At 40.1% G+C, this 17,605-nt stretch overlaps 2 long non-coding RNA genes across 4 annotated transcripts in view; both read right to left on the bottom strand.

Annotated features, from left to right (window-relative positions):
* Positions 1-4,744: 4,744 nt before the first annotated feature.
* Positions 4,745-8,929, bottom strand: LOC110368638. Of its 2 annotated transcripts, none has more exons than XR_002428256.2 (3): positions 8,551-8,929; positions 7,386-7,456; positions 4,745-4,850 (listed from the first exon to the last, which is right to left on the bottom strand). It is a non-coding gene; the product is annotated as an uncharacterized LOC110368638 (long non-coding RNA). The 2 variants fall into 2 exon arrangements; XR_004931370.1 differs by having other exon boundaries at positions 8,539-8,929.
* Positions 8,930-10,511: 1,582 nt separating this feature from the next.
* LOC118563705 overlaps positions 10,512-17,605 on the bottom strand; it is a 29,411-nt gene continuing 22,317 nt past the window's right edge. The window contains exons 2-4 of one of the 2 annotated variants that reach the window (XR_004931369.1): positions 11,276-13,792; positions 10,786-10,996; positions 10,512-10,625 (exon numbers count right to left, since the gene is read on the bottom strand). This is a non-coding gene — a long non-coding RNA (uncharacterized LOC118563705). Of the gene's footprint in view, positions 10,997-11,275; positions 13,793-17,605 lie in introns of both variants that reach the window. The other variant, XR_004931368.1, reaches the window with a different exon arrangement.

The following is a 17,605-nucleotide window of genomic DNA, read 5'->3' on the forward strand; positions in this document are numbered from 1 at the left end:
GTTGGCAAGAACATCAACTTTGCAAATAATTCACCATGCCTTGTCCTTCTAGCTCTTCAAAGTTAAATTGAACCGATATATGACAACCACCCAATCTACCCCTGCAGCACATGCCACCCCGGCTCTTCATAGCTAGGGGAACCATAAAACCCCCCCAAAAAAAAAACCCAACCCTCTCATTCCTCCATGTCTGTCAGGTGAAAAAGGAATATCAAATGCTCAAGCATTTTAAAGAAATCAAAATTGTCGAATCTAATTGCAGGATGTTTTGTGTAACTGGATGTACAACGAGTCACCCGGGCACAGTTTTCCAACAGAAAAGGGAAATTTAAAGCAGAGCAACCAATTTCTTCTAAGGAAGCAAAATAATGACCCATTTTGGACCCCCCACCAAGTGTACATGAGGGTGTATGCCCCTTTCAGCTTGCTAACCATGTTATCAAATTGAAGGGGCACACAAGTCTGTATGTGTTATTACCATATCCACATACACATGCACAAGCAAAAAAAAAACTGCAGTCTCCCTTTGTCCTGTCTTCATTTTTTTCTTGTCTATATGGCAGAGCTGTAACAGCTTGTTAAACAGTGACATCTATTGACTCCCAGGCCCCCCGCAGAGCACATCTCCCTGCAGTCGGGGCTGCATGTACTCTACGTGTACCAGCCGTCACTCCACGTCTTCAGGAAAGCTGTGGTTACTCCACAGTGACAAGCTTGATCCGACTCCCACATCAGGGTTTTATCATTTGAATGTAGAGAAGGACAAACAGGTTGAAGACAAAAAAAAAGGACACTGGCAGAAGAAAAGGATAGCGTGAGAAAGGTGTGAAAAAGACTGAACTTTACGTTCTACGTGAACCTAAATGACCTGTTGTTAATCACACATGTAGAATTGCATCCACAGAGCTGTCAGAGGCAAATGGCAGAACACCTCCAAACTAGGATCACAAGTTTTCAAACAGATTAAAATCCCATTTCCTTGATTATTTTAATTTCTAATAAATGCATATTGTCTGAATATTATAAATATTTATCAAATATGAATATGCAAAGGTCTCAGTGCATTTTAGTAGAGAATGTTTTTAGTCTAATAAATGCCCACATTATGCAGAATTGCATTAAATTATGGAAAATTATGGTAAAATGAAAACAGGTATCCTTTAAATTCCAGTTTAAAGGGTGTTTATTGTCTTGTATACAGGGTTTTCTGGGTTTTCATAACTGTTTTTGTTGCCAAAGTTTCCAATTTGAAATTATCCTCCTTTAATAAATTCTCACATGGTAAAATCTAAAGTGTTTACTTTGAATAATCTTAATATTGAAAGGTGGTGAAGAACCCATGTCTTCTTTTTTTATTTTAAACTGTGTCACAGATGTAAGGAAAACACATTTTTGATTTCAGCAGCAGAGTTTACCATGTGAACTTTTTACGAATGCCAAAGAGCCTAATGACTCTTCTTGTGTATTGTTCCTTAAATTGGTTTAGTTATTAATGTTTGAAGAAGCAAGAAATATTGGCAATATAACAATTTATTAAAACTTGCAATTTATGAAGATTTAACTATATATACATATATGTAAAGATCACGTGTATCAGCAAAGTTGTAAAACGCCTGGACAACAGACCTGTAAGTTGTTAACAGCTTGATGGACGGCCCAATAACAGGGTTCTGTCTCGGTCTGGGCCCTTTGAGCTGCACCACGCAACGCTCCGCTGTGTGAAGGCTACGTAAGATGCTGCTCCCGTACCAGTGTAATTGATACGGGAGCAGCATCTAGTTTTTATAAGCCTAGAGCGCCCTCTTGTGGCTGTAGACGGTGGTGTTTACTACTTGGTTCATGTTGGTCAATATGATTTACCATTTAAAATTCGTATGTAACTCGCATCTGACTATAAGTCGCATGTTCGGCCAAACTATGGAAAAAAGTGTGACTTAGTGTAAAATTATTTAGGAAAAACACAGGACTGAAGAGGTACAGAACAGATCAATTGTTACTTCGAAAAAGCACTGAAACTTTACTTTAAAAAATAAAAGACTGTATGAATGCAACAAAAAAACTACGTGCTATGACATATTAAGGTGCCCAGTGGAAAAATGCAGTGGTTGCATAATTAAAGCTGCAGTAGGTAACTTTTTTTTTTCTAACATATTTTTGTTAAACCTTTCACTATCTCCTGACAGTAAAATATGTAACACATAATTGCTGGAAAAAAAAGCTCCTTTGGCTCCTCCCAGTGGTCCTACTGCCATCTGCAGAACTACACCACTCCCAGTAAAAACCATCCAATCAGAGCCAGGAGCAGTGTCTTAGCAATATCAATTACACTTGTGTTCAACGTTGCTCACGCCGCTCTCTTGCACAGAGCGCGGACCGTCGTTCAAGCTCAAGATTGCTGGGGGGCTGCAGATGTGCAGAGAAATGGCAGAGAAGCAACCCAACTATACAGAAAAACTGCCAATTTCTCAAGTGGCATTTGTTCAGAAAACAAATACAAGACCTATGCTAACAAAGCGAGCTCAAAAGAAAGAATTAGACTAAGCACAAAAGGGTAAACATTGGAGCCGCACGGCAGGCTAAGCTGTGGGGGAGGAGCTGTGGAGAGAGGGCTGCAGCACAGCAGAGAGGAAGGGGGAGGGACCTGTAAGGTGTGCTTGTTAGAGTTTTCAGGCTAAGTCCGCTGTTTTCTCAGAACTCCCTACTGCAGCTTTAAACCTCTAAAACTTTAAGATCAGCAGTTTATTGTTTTTCTACCTTGCAACAAAGAAAGTCAAATGCTAGCAAATGTCTCCATCCATCCATCCATCCATCCATCCATCCATCCATCCATCCATTGCATAAAATACTAAACCTATTAGCCACCCTCTTCCACTTTTACGTATTTTTGAACATAATCAAGGCAACAAGCGTTCTTTTAAATCATATGCGCAACATGCAGACTTTATTAATTAAGTATTTATGAATCGAATGGGTTTGAATTTTGTTCAGCTAACAAAGGCCAACGTTATTTTGCTTTTTACCAACCTTGCTCTACACTTCTCCATCTCTGACCTCTCTTCTGTGCTCCTTGGTCTTTGTGATGCTATTTATTCAGTGACGTTCCCCAACAAACACCTGAGGCCTTCACAGAAAAGCTGGATTTGTGCTAAGATTGAGTTAAAGTTAAAAAATTCATCATTCTAGGGGCACAGGGGGCGTGTATATAGTTTTATAAGGCACTATATTTAGCCTTTACATGTTTCCTTCTCTGCCTTTTGTTTTAACCATCTAAGTTATCATTAAAGAGCTTTATTGATTATTGTATTAACGTCTGTAGTTGAGGTCACATGTTTTTCAGACTTTCTGACCAGTCGACACTGCTGCTAACCGTAAGAGGGAGCAGGTGTGCGTCTTCTTCTAAGGTGGGCTGTTCCTTTGTTTTGTGGACTAGTGTCTCAGACATTCTGTAATGTCCTCAGATTTGTCCTGAAGGTGTGAGGAAAACACACACAGCATGTGAGCTGTTGGTCTCTCGGGCTTGCTCACTCTTGGGTGTGAAAGTGTTCATGTGTGTTTTTAGCACATGTGTTTGTCCGCATGTGCTTTCCTTGCAGGAGGTCGGACGCTCCCGCGCCGACTGACTGCGAGGGATTATTATGGGATTAGCGGTTTCTCGGTTACCACGGTGAGATGGTAATCGCGGTGGCTGTCCTCTGATCTCTACGGGGATAGCGGCGTCAATCAAACAGGGGGGGCTCTCGGAGATGAGGGAGGAAGCGCTGTTGTGAGCGTGAAACATGTGTTGGACGCCCTCTCCGAGCCAGGTGTTACATGTTGCGCTCATGTGTTGATGTTTTGTGCGACTCAGATATCAGCTGTCGAACAGAGGGGACAAAAAAAACGGTTGTTGTTTCAATCTCCCACCAAAAGATGAGTGAATTTATGTTATTTGGAAATAAAATATGGTTCTCACTCCCTTCCTTGTTTCCAGATGGTCCCTGTGGAGAGAGGGTGATTATCTGTCCCATCTGAGCCAGGCAACCTGAGAGTGTTGATGTTGGGTGGGCAGTGCGGTACCACGCCAAGTCTCCTGTCCCCAGGAGCCAGAACACGATCCCCTTTACCTGCCCGCCGCCGCGCCCCCCCCCAACCCCCCCACCCCTGTCTCTCTGGTCCTCCACCCTCCCTCCGCCACAGGCTTGACTTACTACTGCTCCCCACAGCCCTCGTCTCCACCCTGAGATAGGCTTTCTCGATCCTGGGAAGGCATGGCATGGATTACAGGAATACCTAAACACGCTAGAAGTACGTGTCAAGTGAGACAAAAAGAGAGACATGGCAAAGAGAAATGAAGTAAAGGTAACTTCTGAGGTACAAAACTGTCGGCAGGGACAGGGGGCTAACTGGGAAGTTAGCAGAGCATCCTGTTCCAGGTCTCCTGTAGTTATCCAATAAATAATTAACAAGGGGTCAACGTTCATGAAGCAGTAATTGTTTTGATTTTCAATCTTTGGTGCGCTTTTATTTCTCTCTCTCTCTTTCTTTCTGTCTGTCTCTCTCTTTCCTCCCTCTTCTCATCATCTTTCGTGTGCCCGCCTGCTAATCAGGCTGGGTCTTTGGTTTCCCCGCCACGGCATGATCTGAGTTTTTTTCGCAGCCACCAGTAAAAGCCACGGGGGTCAAAGAGCGGTACTGTTGGACCAGTGCTCCAAACTTTTACCCCCCCCCCCACACACACACACACACACACATACACACTGTTTTCTGTAATGCAGACATGATCGTCTTGGAAAATATTTTCTTTTCTGGTTTCATCAGCAGGTTATTATCACCTCTCATCCAATAGCTTTTCCCAAACTGCACTGTCGCTCCTGCAAAAAAACAACACAGGTGAATTTTCAAAGATAGACTCTTATATTCTAATGTAGTTATTGATTAAATGTGTATATTTTTTTTCCGATTTTCCAGCTGTACCTTTTCAAAATGCTTTTATTTGCCAGTGAAAACTGAAAGTTGTGTTCATCACCATGGAGGTCTGGATTTACAGGATTAATTCAGAAATCATGTGGTCATACACAGATCCTACAATGATTTTTGAATTATTTTGGTATTGAAAACTTTCCAGTTTCTGTCCTTTTAAATTTGCGGGTGACCATCAAAATATTACCCTCCCTAAAACTCCGGCCACAAAGTCTTATATGTGTGATGGGTTTATATAAAATATTATGAAATAAAGATGAAGAAGTACTTGTTTTGGGGACTTTGATGTTTATATAGTTATTCATTTCTTTTTGTTTAAATTATTTTTTGTGATCTTGATAGTGTGCCACATTTAAGCATATTTCATCTCATTTCAAGCTCTGCAACTCAGCCTCTAACTTAACTGAGCTTTATTCTAATCTATTTAGTTTAGTATAAAACTGACCATGGTAAAAAAAAATCAACAACAACAAAAAACTTCTCTGTGTATAATAAATAGAATAAAAAAGTTAAATTATTGTACATAAACAGCCCTTTTTGTAATTCTGCTTTGGATTTTGGTTTTGTACCACTCCAAATGGCCCCCATCACGTTAGCCCTATGAAAGCGTTCTGGATGTGCCCCTGCAACAAACATCTCAATGCAATTTGCAACATTTAATTTAAATTAACTGTTTATCACACTTGGTGATTGATTGAGTAGATCCCGAGGGGATCACTAACAATGTGTATAAATATGACAGCTGGATGTTTGACAATAATTTGGTGTTGTGATATACAAGGCCTTCCTTTTAAATAATTCATCTTTTATTGGAGTAGATTAATCTCACACTGAACAATTTAGAAAAAAAATCCGGCTCTTGATTTGAGTTGCTACATTTATTTAGTTGGGGAAATAAATCCTAAATGAAGATCTCACGAATTTTAGGTGTTGTTGTTGTTTTATAAAATGATTTGTAACACAAATAGTGGCACCTCAAACAATTTATTCAAAACTGTTACTGAAGCTGTTTTATTATAATTCCCATTTCAAGATTGCTTTTAAAGTTGTCCCTAATAATCCATGACATTTTTTCCCTGTGTGGTACAAATGAATAAATAAAACCAAATAACTATAATGTTACTCTTTAAAAATGGGAAAAAGAAGAGAAAATGTGATTCAAGTAAAGCAGTTGTGTGTTGAGCTTTGTAAGTCAGTAGTTGATTACAAGACAATATTTATAGTCTGAATAATATTTAGGATTTTTAAAACAATTGTAACTTAAACAAATGAGACAAGACAGAGGGGAGGAGTGTGACGCCCTAAAGTGTAGCAGCTTTTCCATGTGCTTAGGTGAGTGACAGGTGATTTATATTCTGGAAACATTAAACTGTTTTTGTATAATATACATGTAATACATTTGTCATAGCCTTGTTTCTTTATGTCAGAGAGAGAGAAATGGAAAAGCTCAACACATTTCTGCCTCTTTATTCTTACTTTGTCTTCCTCTGACTGAAACAAAAACCTGATTCTGCAGCAGATAAATATGACAAATCCCCGGAGGTGAGAACCTTTAATGGAATTAGTTCCAGACAATTTGAATTTCAATGAATTAATGTTGCATCATGCTCCATTTTTACAGTACATACTAAGAATGCTAATTTAGTTCATCCATGCGTTCTAATTTAGACATTTGAAACAGGGTAATTTTCCCGTATTTTCCACCTCTGCAGTGGCTTATCGAGAAACACTGCTGTGCATTCAAAAGAGGGCAGTGTAACCACACTTGCAGGTGATGCTTTCTCCTTTTTTTCTTCCACTAAGGATTGTTATTTTTTGCACACATGTAAATGTATTGTGTTTTTTGTTGTTGTTGTTACTTTGCAGCCGAGTCTCTCTTACACGTTGTGTTATTTTATTTTACTTTGTCATACTTTTTACTTTTTTTTTTTTTCCTCTCCAAATGATTAATCTTTGGGTCGGAGCAAAACGGTTGGAAAATATTAAGTATGGCTAATTTCAACAGTTAGTGAAAAACGCAGTGGTCAAGCTGTGAGAAAAAAAAAGCTGCACCTGGTAATTGCTGCAACACCCACTGACCCATGAGCAATGTGCATCAGCATATACCTAAGAAAATTGCTTCATAGTTAGCGCATTATTGTTTCAGTGATGGCGGAGAGGTTGCATTGCCTGGCCCTGGGTGGCATCATTAACACAGGCTGGAGCAACACGTTTAAATCAGATGGCTTTGTCACAGGTGTAACTACTGCTGTTCATGCATGTGATTAATGTCCCCTTCTTTGATTAATTTCCTACGTCGCCCGAGAAGCCCTCGCATTTGTGATTAATGAACCTGCAGACTAATATAATATAATACTGGTCTGGTAGGTGCTTATTTTTATTTATTTCTTTTATACATACGTGTGTGTGTGTGCATGTGTGCTCACTTTGTTGCCGGCATGCAGCATCCTTTAAACCCACAGCTCAGTCAGTGGGTACAGGAAGACTGAAAGAAACCCTTCTTGATAGAAAGAGGGAGAGAGAAAAAATAGCTTTAAAGCTTTGATGCAGTCATACAGAAGCCTTGCAGAAGTATTCCTACCCCTGGATTTTTTATTTATTTACTTATTTTTACATTTTGTCAATTTACAAACTTTTTCTGAGATTTGATGACGCAGACGTACAGAAAGTAGACCCAGAAGTGGAAGGAAAACGCTGCACGGTTTTCGATTTGTATTTCTTTTAATTTACAAATAAAAACCTTGAAAGTGCAGGGTGCAATTTTCAGCCACTTTCATGCTGATTCTCCAAATAATGAAATTCAGTGCGACCAGCTGTCCTCAGAAGCAACCAAATAATTAAACAGAGTCCAACTGCTTGGCAGTCAATCTACATTTAAGCCCGGTGGTTCTGGTAAAGCCTCAGAGGTTTATTAGAGAACAATCGAGAGCAAACAGATTCATGAAGACCGAGGAACACAGCAGACAGATCTGGGAGAAAGTTGTGGAGAAGCTTAATGCAGGCTTAGGTTGTACAACAATACCCGAAGCGTCTAACATCTCACACATCATTGTTCAGTCCATCATGTGAGAATTAAAAGAGTAGAGCCCAACTGGAAACCTACCAAGACATGACTAAACCATCAGGTCGGGAAACAAGAGCAGCCAGGAGTCTGACGGTAACTTTGGAGGAGCTGCAGAGATCTGCAGCATTTGGAAGAATCTGTCAAAGGGACAACGATTACTTGTGGGCAAAGCAAAACTAGTATTTTATGGAGCATTGGCAAGAAGAACCCCACTGTTCAAAGACCCTGTCCACTAATTACGGACTGCTTTGTGTCGTTCTATCACTTAAAGTCCTTATAAAATAATTCCAGTTTGTGGTTTTTAATGTTACAGATTGTGAGCAAGAGGTGTGAATACTTTTGCAAGGCAACACATTTTGGGCTACTTCAGTAAGTGTTTAAAACTGAAGACAAAGAAAGGGAAAAAAACAAACAAACACAAATCCACATCCAGTTTCTAGATTCTGCTTTCAAAGGGCGCAGAATGTCACAGAACCTCAGCTTTCATTTTTATTACACAAGAGGAAGAAACGTACAGCTTGGTTTACCCTCAGTGTTGACCTTTTGATGTCTAAGTCGATATGTTCTCCTTTTATCCTCGCTCCTCTCAGGCCTCTTCTCTCCCCACCTTCGCCATTTTCCCAGCGGTGACAGAGACGGAGGACTCAGGGATCTGTAATTAGCTGCTTGACCCCGGGGTTGGGTTGTGTGACCCCGGCAGCCGCGAAGCGCAGATCCAGGCTGATCAGATGAGTAGTTCTCAGGGATCAGTGGTTGAAAGACAGCCGCCTCCGCACCTCGGCCAAGTCAGTCACTCTAGCCAACCCCTCGCAGAGACGGGCACGGTTACAGGAGCCCAGCTGCCGAGGCCCAGACAAGGTCTCAAACACCTGTCTGGACGGCGTACAACTATACAGACGCATGCTTTTTGACTTCCTCCAACGGTGATGTGACTGCAAAATACATTACCTGTCAGTGATGGATCGGGAAGGAGTAGAGGTGGGGGTGGCTGGAGGGTGGGAGGTGGGGGGTAATCTGACCCTGTTTCGGGAAGGATAGGTGAGGGAGGGGATGGGAGGCGAAGGAGGAGCAGAGCTGGCCCTTGGTCAAGTGCCTTGTACTCCACAAACAGGCCGCATCTAGTTACACTTTACCTGAGAAGCCGAGCCTGGGGAGAGGATTAAAGAAAAACAACACAAGCATGTAGACCACCCGCCTTTATAGCTGCACCTTCTCTGGCTCATGGAAACGTCCCTTTTGTTATTTACAATTACAACAAAATAAATGCCGTTGATGTTGTCCTTGTTAAGATGCTTGTTTTTTTTTTTTTTAAGTTGTGCAGATGCGACACGTATCCAATATAATTTAACTAAAGTAAGGAAAAAAATATATAAAACGCTGGTACAACGCTGCATAAGGGTTCAGATCCTTGAACCACTGCTTTGTTAAAGCGCTTTATGATTCAACGTCAGCGTTCTTCTGGAGTCTGATGGCCTCCCACATCTTGGCATTTTATACAGACTGTGTCCTGCAAAAGTTCCCCAGATCTATTAGATTGTGTCACCCTCTCTTGTCCAAAGCCCTCTTCAGTACACCCCACAGATCGGTCATTTTTCGTTCTGCTTTCTGGCTTCACCATTCTAAAATCTTCTGGTGAAATCATTCTTTGTATGATTTGTCTGCAAGCTTGGACTCACTGTAATGCTGGAAAAAAAAAAGCTTCATCTTCAGTTTTCTATTAGATAGCTAAAGGATTTGGATCAAAACTCACTGATATTCAGAACTTTTTCATCCACCTTTACAAAAACCTAAATTCCTGCTGGAAGAAAAGGAACTCCAGATTCTGATGCTGCCATCACCGTGTTCTACCGTGCATATGACGTTCGTTTGACGTTGCACGTCAAGCAACGTTACCCTGTTTCCCTGTTTTCTCACCACTTCCGATATATAGTTGTACTGTCAGACTCTTGGTAGCCTCAGTGAACAGTTTTCATCTTGTCTTTTTTATTGGTTTTGGAGAAAAGACACGTTTTAGTAATGTTAATGTAATATATTGACAATTGGTTGCACTCATTGCCATTGGTAGGTATGTAATGCTGTGGAAACTCAATGATACCTTTACACAATAGGATCATTTTTGATCATTTGCAATTTCCCGTCCAACTACGGCTTTAGCTAAAAGATGCAAAGAGCAGCTGTCAAGAAAATCTTACTAGGAAAGCTAAACTTTGTTTAAGGTTAGCCAAATTCACTTTGACAGATGTCAAAAACACAGAATGCTGGAACCGAATCAAGATGTTGCTTCAGCAAAGCAGTCCTTTAAAGCCGTGCGCATTTATGCAACCAGGTTATTCCAGGTTCATCTTTGCATCTTTCCCTCCAAAAGATTATCTTCTTGTTCAGTCGAATAATAATGCATAAAACTCTAGGATTTTACCAGGGTCGTGCAGACTTTTCATATCGGTACAGAAGGAAGGAGCATAAAGGACACGCTGGGAGAGATGTTCACCTGAGACAGCGCAGTCACCGATGCTCCGGGCACATCAGCGTGACCTAAATGCTGACGGTGTTTGAAGTTTGAAGAAACAGCGACACAAAAGCATCTTGATCTGAAACTGTTGCCCTTGGGGGGGGAAAAAAGGGGCGGGGGGGATGAAGAGACGGGACGTAATGGAGAGGAAGACAGGGAGGAGATGGAGGGAAGACAATAAAAAGAACAATTTCCCACAGGCCTGCAGGAAAGTTCAGGCCAGGTGTTTAGTATACCTGTTCTGTCGCCTTACCCCTCCTTACGTCTCTTAAGTCATCGTGTTTACACAAGCTGTTACTGCCTTCTCCCTCTTGTCTAGCCCGCCGCTGCTCTTCCTCCGTCTTTACCCCGTCTTTCTTTGTCTCTTTTTCTGCTGGTTGGAAATCTGCAAGGCTTGCTCATCGGCGCCAGCGTCTGTTAATCCCCTCCCAAAGCACCTTAGCAACGCTAGGAATTTAGAGATACTAAAAAAAAAAAAACAACACACACACACACACACACACACACACACAAAACGACAACAACTGTTCTTAACACTGGGCTCATATTGGCAAGAGTGGCCACATCTTGAGATGTGTCTGTGTGTGTTTTCCATAAGTAGTTCGTAACAATCTGGAAGGGTGTGATAACCAAGGATCTCTCAAGAGTGTGCGTGTGTGTGTGTGTGTGTGTGTATGTGCAAAGAGAGAGCGTAGGTTTTTACGGTTAACACCAGAAACCTGGTAATCACTGCATGTAGTCACCTGAGAAGCTCATTATCTTGTCTTCTGTGCATGTTTCCGTCTTTGTCTGTTCGCCGCTTGCCGTACCTCGGCGTCAATGAGGAAAAAAAAAAAACATTTTTAAAAAATGACAAATTATTACATGACTTATACTATCAAGGGTGCAACTGTGATGTTGTTACGCAAATGCCTTTCGTGAAAGAGAAAAAAAAAAAAAATCAATAAAGCAAGGTTACAACACTCACGGGAATTAGGACGTCAGTTATTTTTCCATTTATTTGTTTTGTAGTTTTTTTCACAACAACACAGATCATCCCTCCACCTTTTGCTTTTCTCTGCCCAAAATCAATTACTCAAGGGGCAATGGTAAAATAATTGAGGGCACATTTAGGCCTTGGAATTAATACATATTTTAAACCCTGAAACCTTTTTCTGCAACTTTTAACTTTGAGGTGTAAATGTACTTCTGAATTCAAAATTGTATTATTTTTTTACCTAGTTCTTTTTAGGTAGAAAGAATCTATTTAATTTGTGTTCTTTTTTCCTCCTAAAACTAACAAAAGTCCCGTCCTCACCTGGAAAACAAATTATTTGCTCTGAATCTAATCAACAATTAACGACATGCTCACTCACACACACCAGAAAGATGTTAATTAGAACATAACTCTGCATCCAGATAATAAACACTGTTTCCTTTCTTGTGTCTCCATGAAAACCGGCCCACCAGAGGTTTGTTTTTAAATTAAAATTTCTCCCTCTTACCGCACCAACTGAGGGCCACGGCCGAACAGAAAACAGCCAGAAAAGCCTGATTGATTTATTCCTTTAACAAGCACTAACTCCGTGTAAGCTGACTGTTCTCCTGTTATAAAGTAAATAGGAACATTTATGAAAAGTTGCTGAGAAATTTTTCCAATCTGAAAATGGAATAGATAGGCTGTTGTCAAGGAAGAGAGAGCTATTGTGGGTAATCTAGTTTTTTGTGTGTCGCTCCGTGTGTATTGCCAACACATTAGTTTATTTAGATCTCATCACTTTACAGATACAAATTTTGGTGTATTCAAATCAGATTTATGGGACAGATCATCAAAAAACCGTACATGATTGTGAAGTGGAAGGAAACTGTATAATTCTTCCACCTGTTGCTACAGTTGTTTCAGGCTCTTTGGGAACACGTCTCTTCCAACTTTGCACGTCATTCTTCTTTGGAAAATGCATCCACACCAGACAGATTGGAAAGCAGCCCTGAACATCAGGTTTCAATTTTGTCACATATTCTCAAGTGGATTCACTGTAGATGTAGAGTTTGATTGGGCCATTTCAAGATGGGAAAAACTTTGCTGGAAGGTAAACCTTTGTCCAAGTTTTGGCTTTTTGCAGACTCTAGCAGGGTTTCTTCCTGTGTTTGACAATATTTAGCTCCATCCCTCTTCCCTGTTACTGCTAAAAAAAAAAAAAAAAAGCATCCCTAAAGCATGATGCTGCCACAGTGTTTTACCATAAGGATGGTCTTCTCTGGGTTTGTAGTTTGCTTTCCATTTGTACATAGGGATTTGCCTTCAAGCCAAGAAAGTTATATCCCAGTCTCATGTAATCAAAGAACATTTAAACAAGCTTATTGCTTTTTTTCAACAACAGGTCCTCTCCATAGAGGACAGCATTGTGGAGCTAGGCATACAGATTATTCCACTTAAGCTCTAGATCTCTGTAGCTCCTCCAGAGTTCCCAATGAGCCTCTCAGCCACCTCTCTGATCGATTCTCTGCTTATCTCTTCAGTTTTGTTGAGACATGTCGTTTTTGCCGTTGTGTCGTGATCTTTTCACTTCTGACTGGTGGAGTAAAAAGAGCTTGGTGAGATGTTCACAGTCACTATGTTGTTTTTAACCTTCTCCACAGCTTCGTCCCTGATGTGGCTGGTGTCTTCCTTTGTCTCGATGATGCTGGTTGTACACTGATGTTCTCCGGCGTACTTCTAAGGCCTTCACCAGGCAGCTGCATTCTAACTGCGATCGCAATACATTAAGGTTAAAATATATTTACTTAATTAGACCACTTCTGGAGGCAACTCTTTGGACTTGATTTTATTGAGGGTATCTGACGGAAGGGGAATGAATACAAATACATGCTACATTTTTTTTCCCAAAAATGCACTTGTAAAACCATTTAAAAACGAAGCATCTTTTCATGTTTGCCTCACAACTATGCAAAGGGGATGGATTATTGTGCAACACACTGTATGTGCATTAGTCCAAATGCTGTAAAATCCCTTTTACACCAGATGTTTGGTAATCGGGGGAGGGGGTCATGTCATTAAGGAGTTCATAGGGCTGGCAGTCACAGGTTAAAGAACAAATAGAGAAATGTAGGCTCTGACTGTCTCTGACATTTCCTTAAATGTCTTCTTTCTCTTCCTGTTCACAACACGTATCTCCCGGTGCTTTATTTGACGATGGCCTGCCAAAGAGAAGAGACAAGGTGCTATCTGCGAATCACAGTCTCCACTGGGGGATCCACAGCCGCCGGTGATGCTCACGTTCCTGGAAGAGACAAGCACAGAAAGAGTGAGATGGACAAACAGTACGAGTATCATAAATTAAGAGTGTAATACTCTGTCATGATGGGTTTCCCATAATGCTGATTTATTAACTTATCAGTTCAATCAGAAATAATCCAGAGAACCCCATCTTAAAACAGCCGGATATCTGGCGTCAATTAAATGGCTGTGGAAACTAATGGCACACAGTTGTAATCATTAAGAACAATTTATCTGTGCCTCTTCGACATTTTGCTGTGACATACAAATCCTTCACTTGTTCCAATCGGACTTATCTAAATGACCCGGGTTGTTGATCACTCGACCCAGTGGCGTTCAGAGGTCAGCCACTTCAAGCGGCTATCAGCGGTCTGCAGGTTGCAGCAGGTGCCGTGAAACTGCTGTTTCTTATCGGAACTCTTTGACCCCTCATTATCCCCTTGCCGCTGCTTTGAGAATGATCACCTGACTCAGAGGAAAAGAAATCCTTCACAGCATCCGGTGGGCTCGTGTGTTAATGCGTCGCTCTCTCCGTCTGCGTGTGTCTCAGTTTTAACAAGTTAGTGAGAGTTGGCTGGGCACAGTTTGAATGTTAAAATATTTCTATACAATTTCAATGCATGTGTATTGAAACTGTATATTATTTAAGCAATAAGTCTAGGTTTTAATACATGATTTTTAAATTTGCATTTTTCATAAACTATTGACCCATTTATGTGTTTAAGGATGTTTTTCTCATTAAACGTTTTTACTTTCAGAATTTTGTTTAATTTAATAAATTATTATTGTATTGATTTGTCGCACTTCTGCCCAGATATATTCTCTTGCTGGACATCTAGGCTGTTGTCAGAAGAGGAAAATGATGCTGTAACAACCAGATTATTGAGAAGGTTTTTTTTAAAAAAAGAACAAAAAACATATTAAGATTTTTCTTTTAAATGCGCTGTCACAAGGCTCCTGGTTCGACTCCAACAGAAGATGCTTAGCCACAGAATACTACCAAGGCACAGGACAGTGGCAACCCACTGCTCCCTAAGGAGCAGAGGACAAATTGAATTGTTGCAATGACTATTAGACATAATTAATTAAAAAAGTGTTAAATATGTTTTCCAATTAAAGCTGTGTTTTAAATGTACCTCATATTTCATGGAAAGCACAATCTTGTCATGATTTGTCGTGGTTTAGGACTCAACGTGAGGCAGAAGCGATGTCAAGCAACCATGCAGAGTGGGAGCTTTAATATTCAATTCAATTAAATTTTATTTATATAGCGGCAATTCACGACACGCCGTCTCAAGGATGAGGAACATTTTGCCTCATATTATCAAAACGTGTAGTGATTCTTCCCTGTCTTCCCTGTTTTTCCCATCATCTGTTGTTGGGCTGGCTGGTTCCACTCACTGTTCTGCTCATTGGCAGAAGAAGTTTAACCTGTCTCTCTACCAATTACCTTCATTCGTCCCACCTGTGATCCTTCCCTTAAATACCTGCCAGATTGTCAAAAGGCTTGGTTCGCACGGCAGGATAATTAACCTGGTTTTTGCTCCAATATCCCCCTTCTGACATGTCCCGATTATTAGGGTGGCTCTTAAGATAATCTTAAGAGATATTCCTGATGTGTGTGCCCTGTTAAGCGTGATCTGGTCTGCTTGGAAGGGCACGGGGACTGAGCACGCAGCCAGTTGAATGTGATATGTAGCCAATCAGAAAGCCAGGTGAGGGAGACACAACCCATCTCTATCATAGTGCAGCAAATGCAGAGCTGTCCCCACTCCTTTAACCAACAACCTTTCTTTTTGTATAAATTGTTTAAATCAATTTATAAACTGCTGCCATTGTTCTTCCTCCTTTATGTTTCTTCGGTGGTTGGCGACCAACTTAAAGAACATAACCGCCACCTACTGGATTGGTTGATTGATTGATCGATTGATTAATGTCTTCTGTCTAGTGTCTGATTGTTATGTGTTTTCTTGCTTTTTTTCTTGACTTGCCAGGTATTGCAGATGTAAATAGCCTTTGGGCTAATTCTGGGATATTTACATTTAAATATTCATGAATATGCACTGTCCCAAGCCCTACTTATTGCCTATTTTAACTGTAACGAACTGAAAATGTAATAGCTTGAACTGAATGATTTGGTAAACAAATCTTTTGAATGAATAATTTTAATTAACTGATTCTAGTGATTCAGTAAACTCAAAAGAACTGCTGCTCCCATCAATAGTGTCATCAGAACGAGTGTGCGGAGATTTAGTTTGTGCATTTTCTTTCCCAGCACGATGGCCCTAGCAGTGTTCGGGGACTTTTAATTGAATAACCCATGACATTCTGTTTTAAAAAGATCTAAATATAACTGACCATTTCTGTTAGACACTCCAAATAATGGGAAAGCAATGAGAACATACATGGCAAGTATGTTGATCTTCAAAAGATTGGATATGGTTTCAAAAATGTCTGCTTCCAAAACATTGTCTATATCTTCTAACTAACAAATAATTATAAAGTTTAAAATAACTGAAACTGGGACACACAACGTTGGATGAGGACCTGAAGTAAGAAAAATAACAGAGTACACTGTTAGAGACCTGCAGAAAATGTGTTAAAACTTGTAAATTAATTTATTTGAAGTGTTTTTAATCATCTTTGCCCATTTACATGGAGAATGCCACTTCTGCCACCACCACCCATATCTGTAAGCTGCAGAGTGGGGGCTTTTCAATAGTTGTTGTTTTCATAGCACATCCAGCAGATCTTAATTGCAATGATATCTTGAAATTTTGAAGACTAGGTGTCTACCTTGCACTTGGAGCAATTTTTTCCTGCGAACATGATGCAGTATATTGCTCAAATATTGTGTTAATGAAGTCTTGAATTTGGACATAAACAAAATAGCTTGTGTCAAGAAACCATCCCGTGAATGGCTTGATCCAAGAATTTCCATCTTACAATCACCCAAATCATTACACCAAGTAAAACTAATTAAACAAGGGAACTCTCTTCTCCTATTGATAAAGACGTCAATACTGACCGGTCTGCAGTTTCATATCAACATAAAAAAACATGTTATATGCATGTACAGTCAGGCTCAAAACAAGGCTTTATATCCTCAGTAGTCTGAGGTTGATTTATTTTTTTTACTGGATTGAACAACAGAAATCAGTGAATTTTGCTATTTGTAACTCTGTGGTTTGTTTGCCTCTTAACTCTACTTATTTTTCTATAGTATGTATGACTACTGAAGACAAGGGAATGATCCTCAAGGGCTGAAATTGTGGCGATGCTATGACCTCGTTGTCCAGAAATCACCATAATGTCAATTAAAATTTTCTGTGTGGTGATTTTCCTGCAAGGACTGAATGTTTACTTGCTGTCTAAGACATGCCACTAACTTCAATCTGGAATGAGATGACATGTTTTCTAATAGGATTAGTTTTCAAAGAGCATCTTTAGAAAAAGATCTCTAGTTATATTTCAAGTTCTTAAGCCACCTTTTTTTGCAAATCAAATTGAAAAATGGATGGAATGGGAATGCAGCAAAAAAAGAAATAACAATGTGTTATCCATGATGTTTTTTTAAACTAAGACTGTTCACCAAATGCTGCTATGTCGTTCAGTTACTAAAGCAAAACAAATGGCCTCAGAAAACAAGATATTAGCCACTAATGTAGTGCACACGTGTTGGAGAGAGCATTGACAATGAATGAATGAATGAATGAATGAATGAATGAATCAATGAATCAATCAATGAATCAATCAACCAATCAATCAAATAACAAACAAAAACAAACAAAAAAACTAACAGGCTCATCTCAATAAG

This window comes from Fundulus heteroclitus, chromosome 7 (assembly GCF_011125445.2).
Source record: "Fundulus heteroclitus isolate FHET01 chromosome 7, MU-UCD_Fhet_4.1, whole genome shotgun sequence".
NCBI lineage: Eukaryota > Metazoa > Chordata > Actinopteri > Cyprinodontiformes > Fundulidae > Fundulus > Fundulus heteroclitus.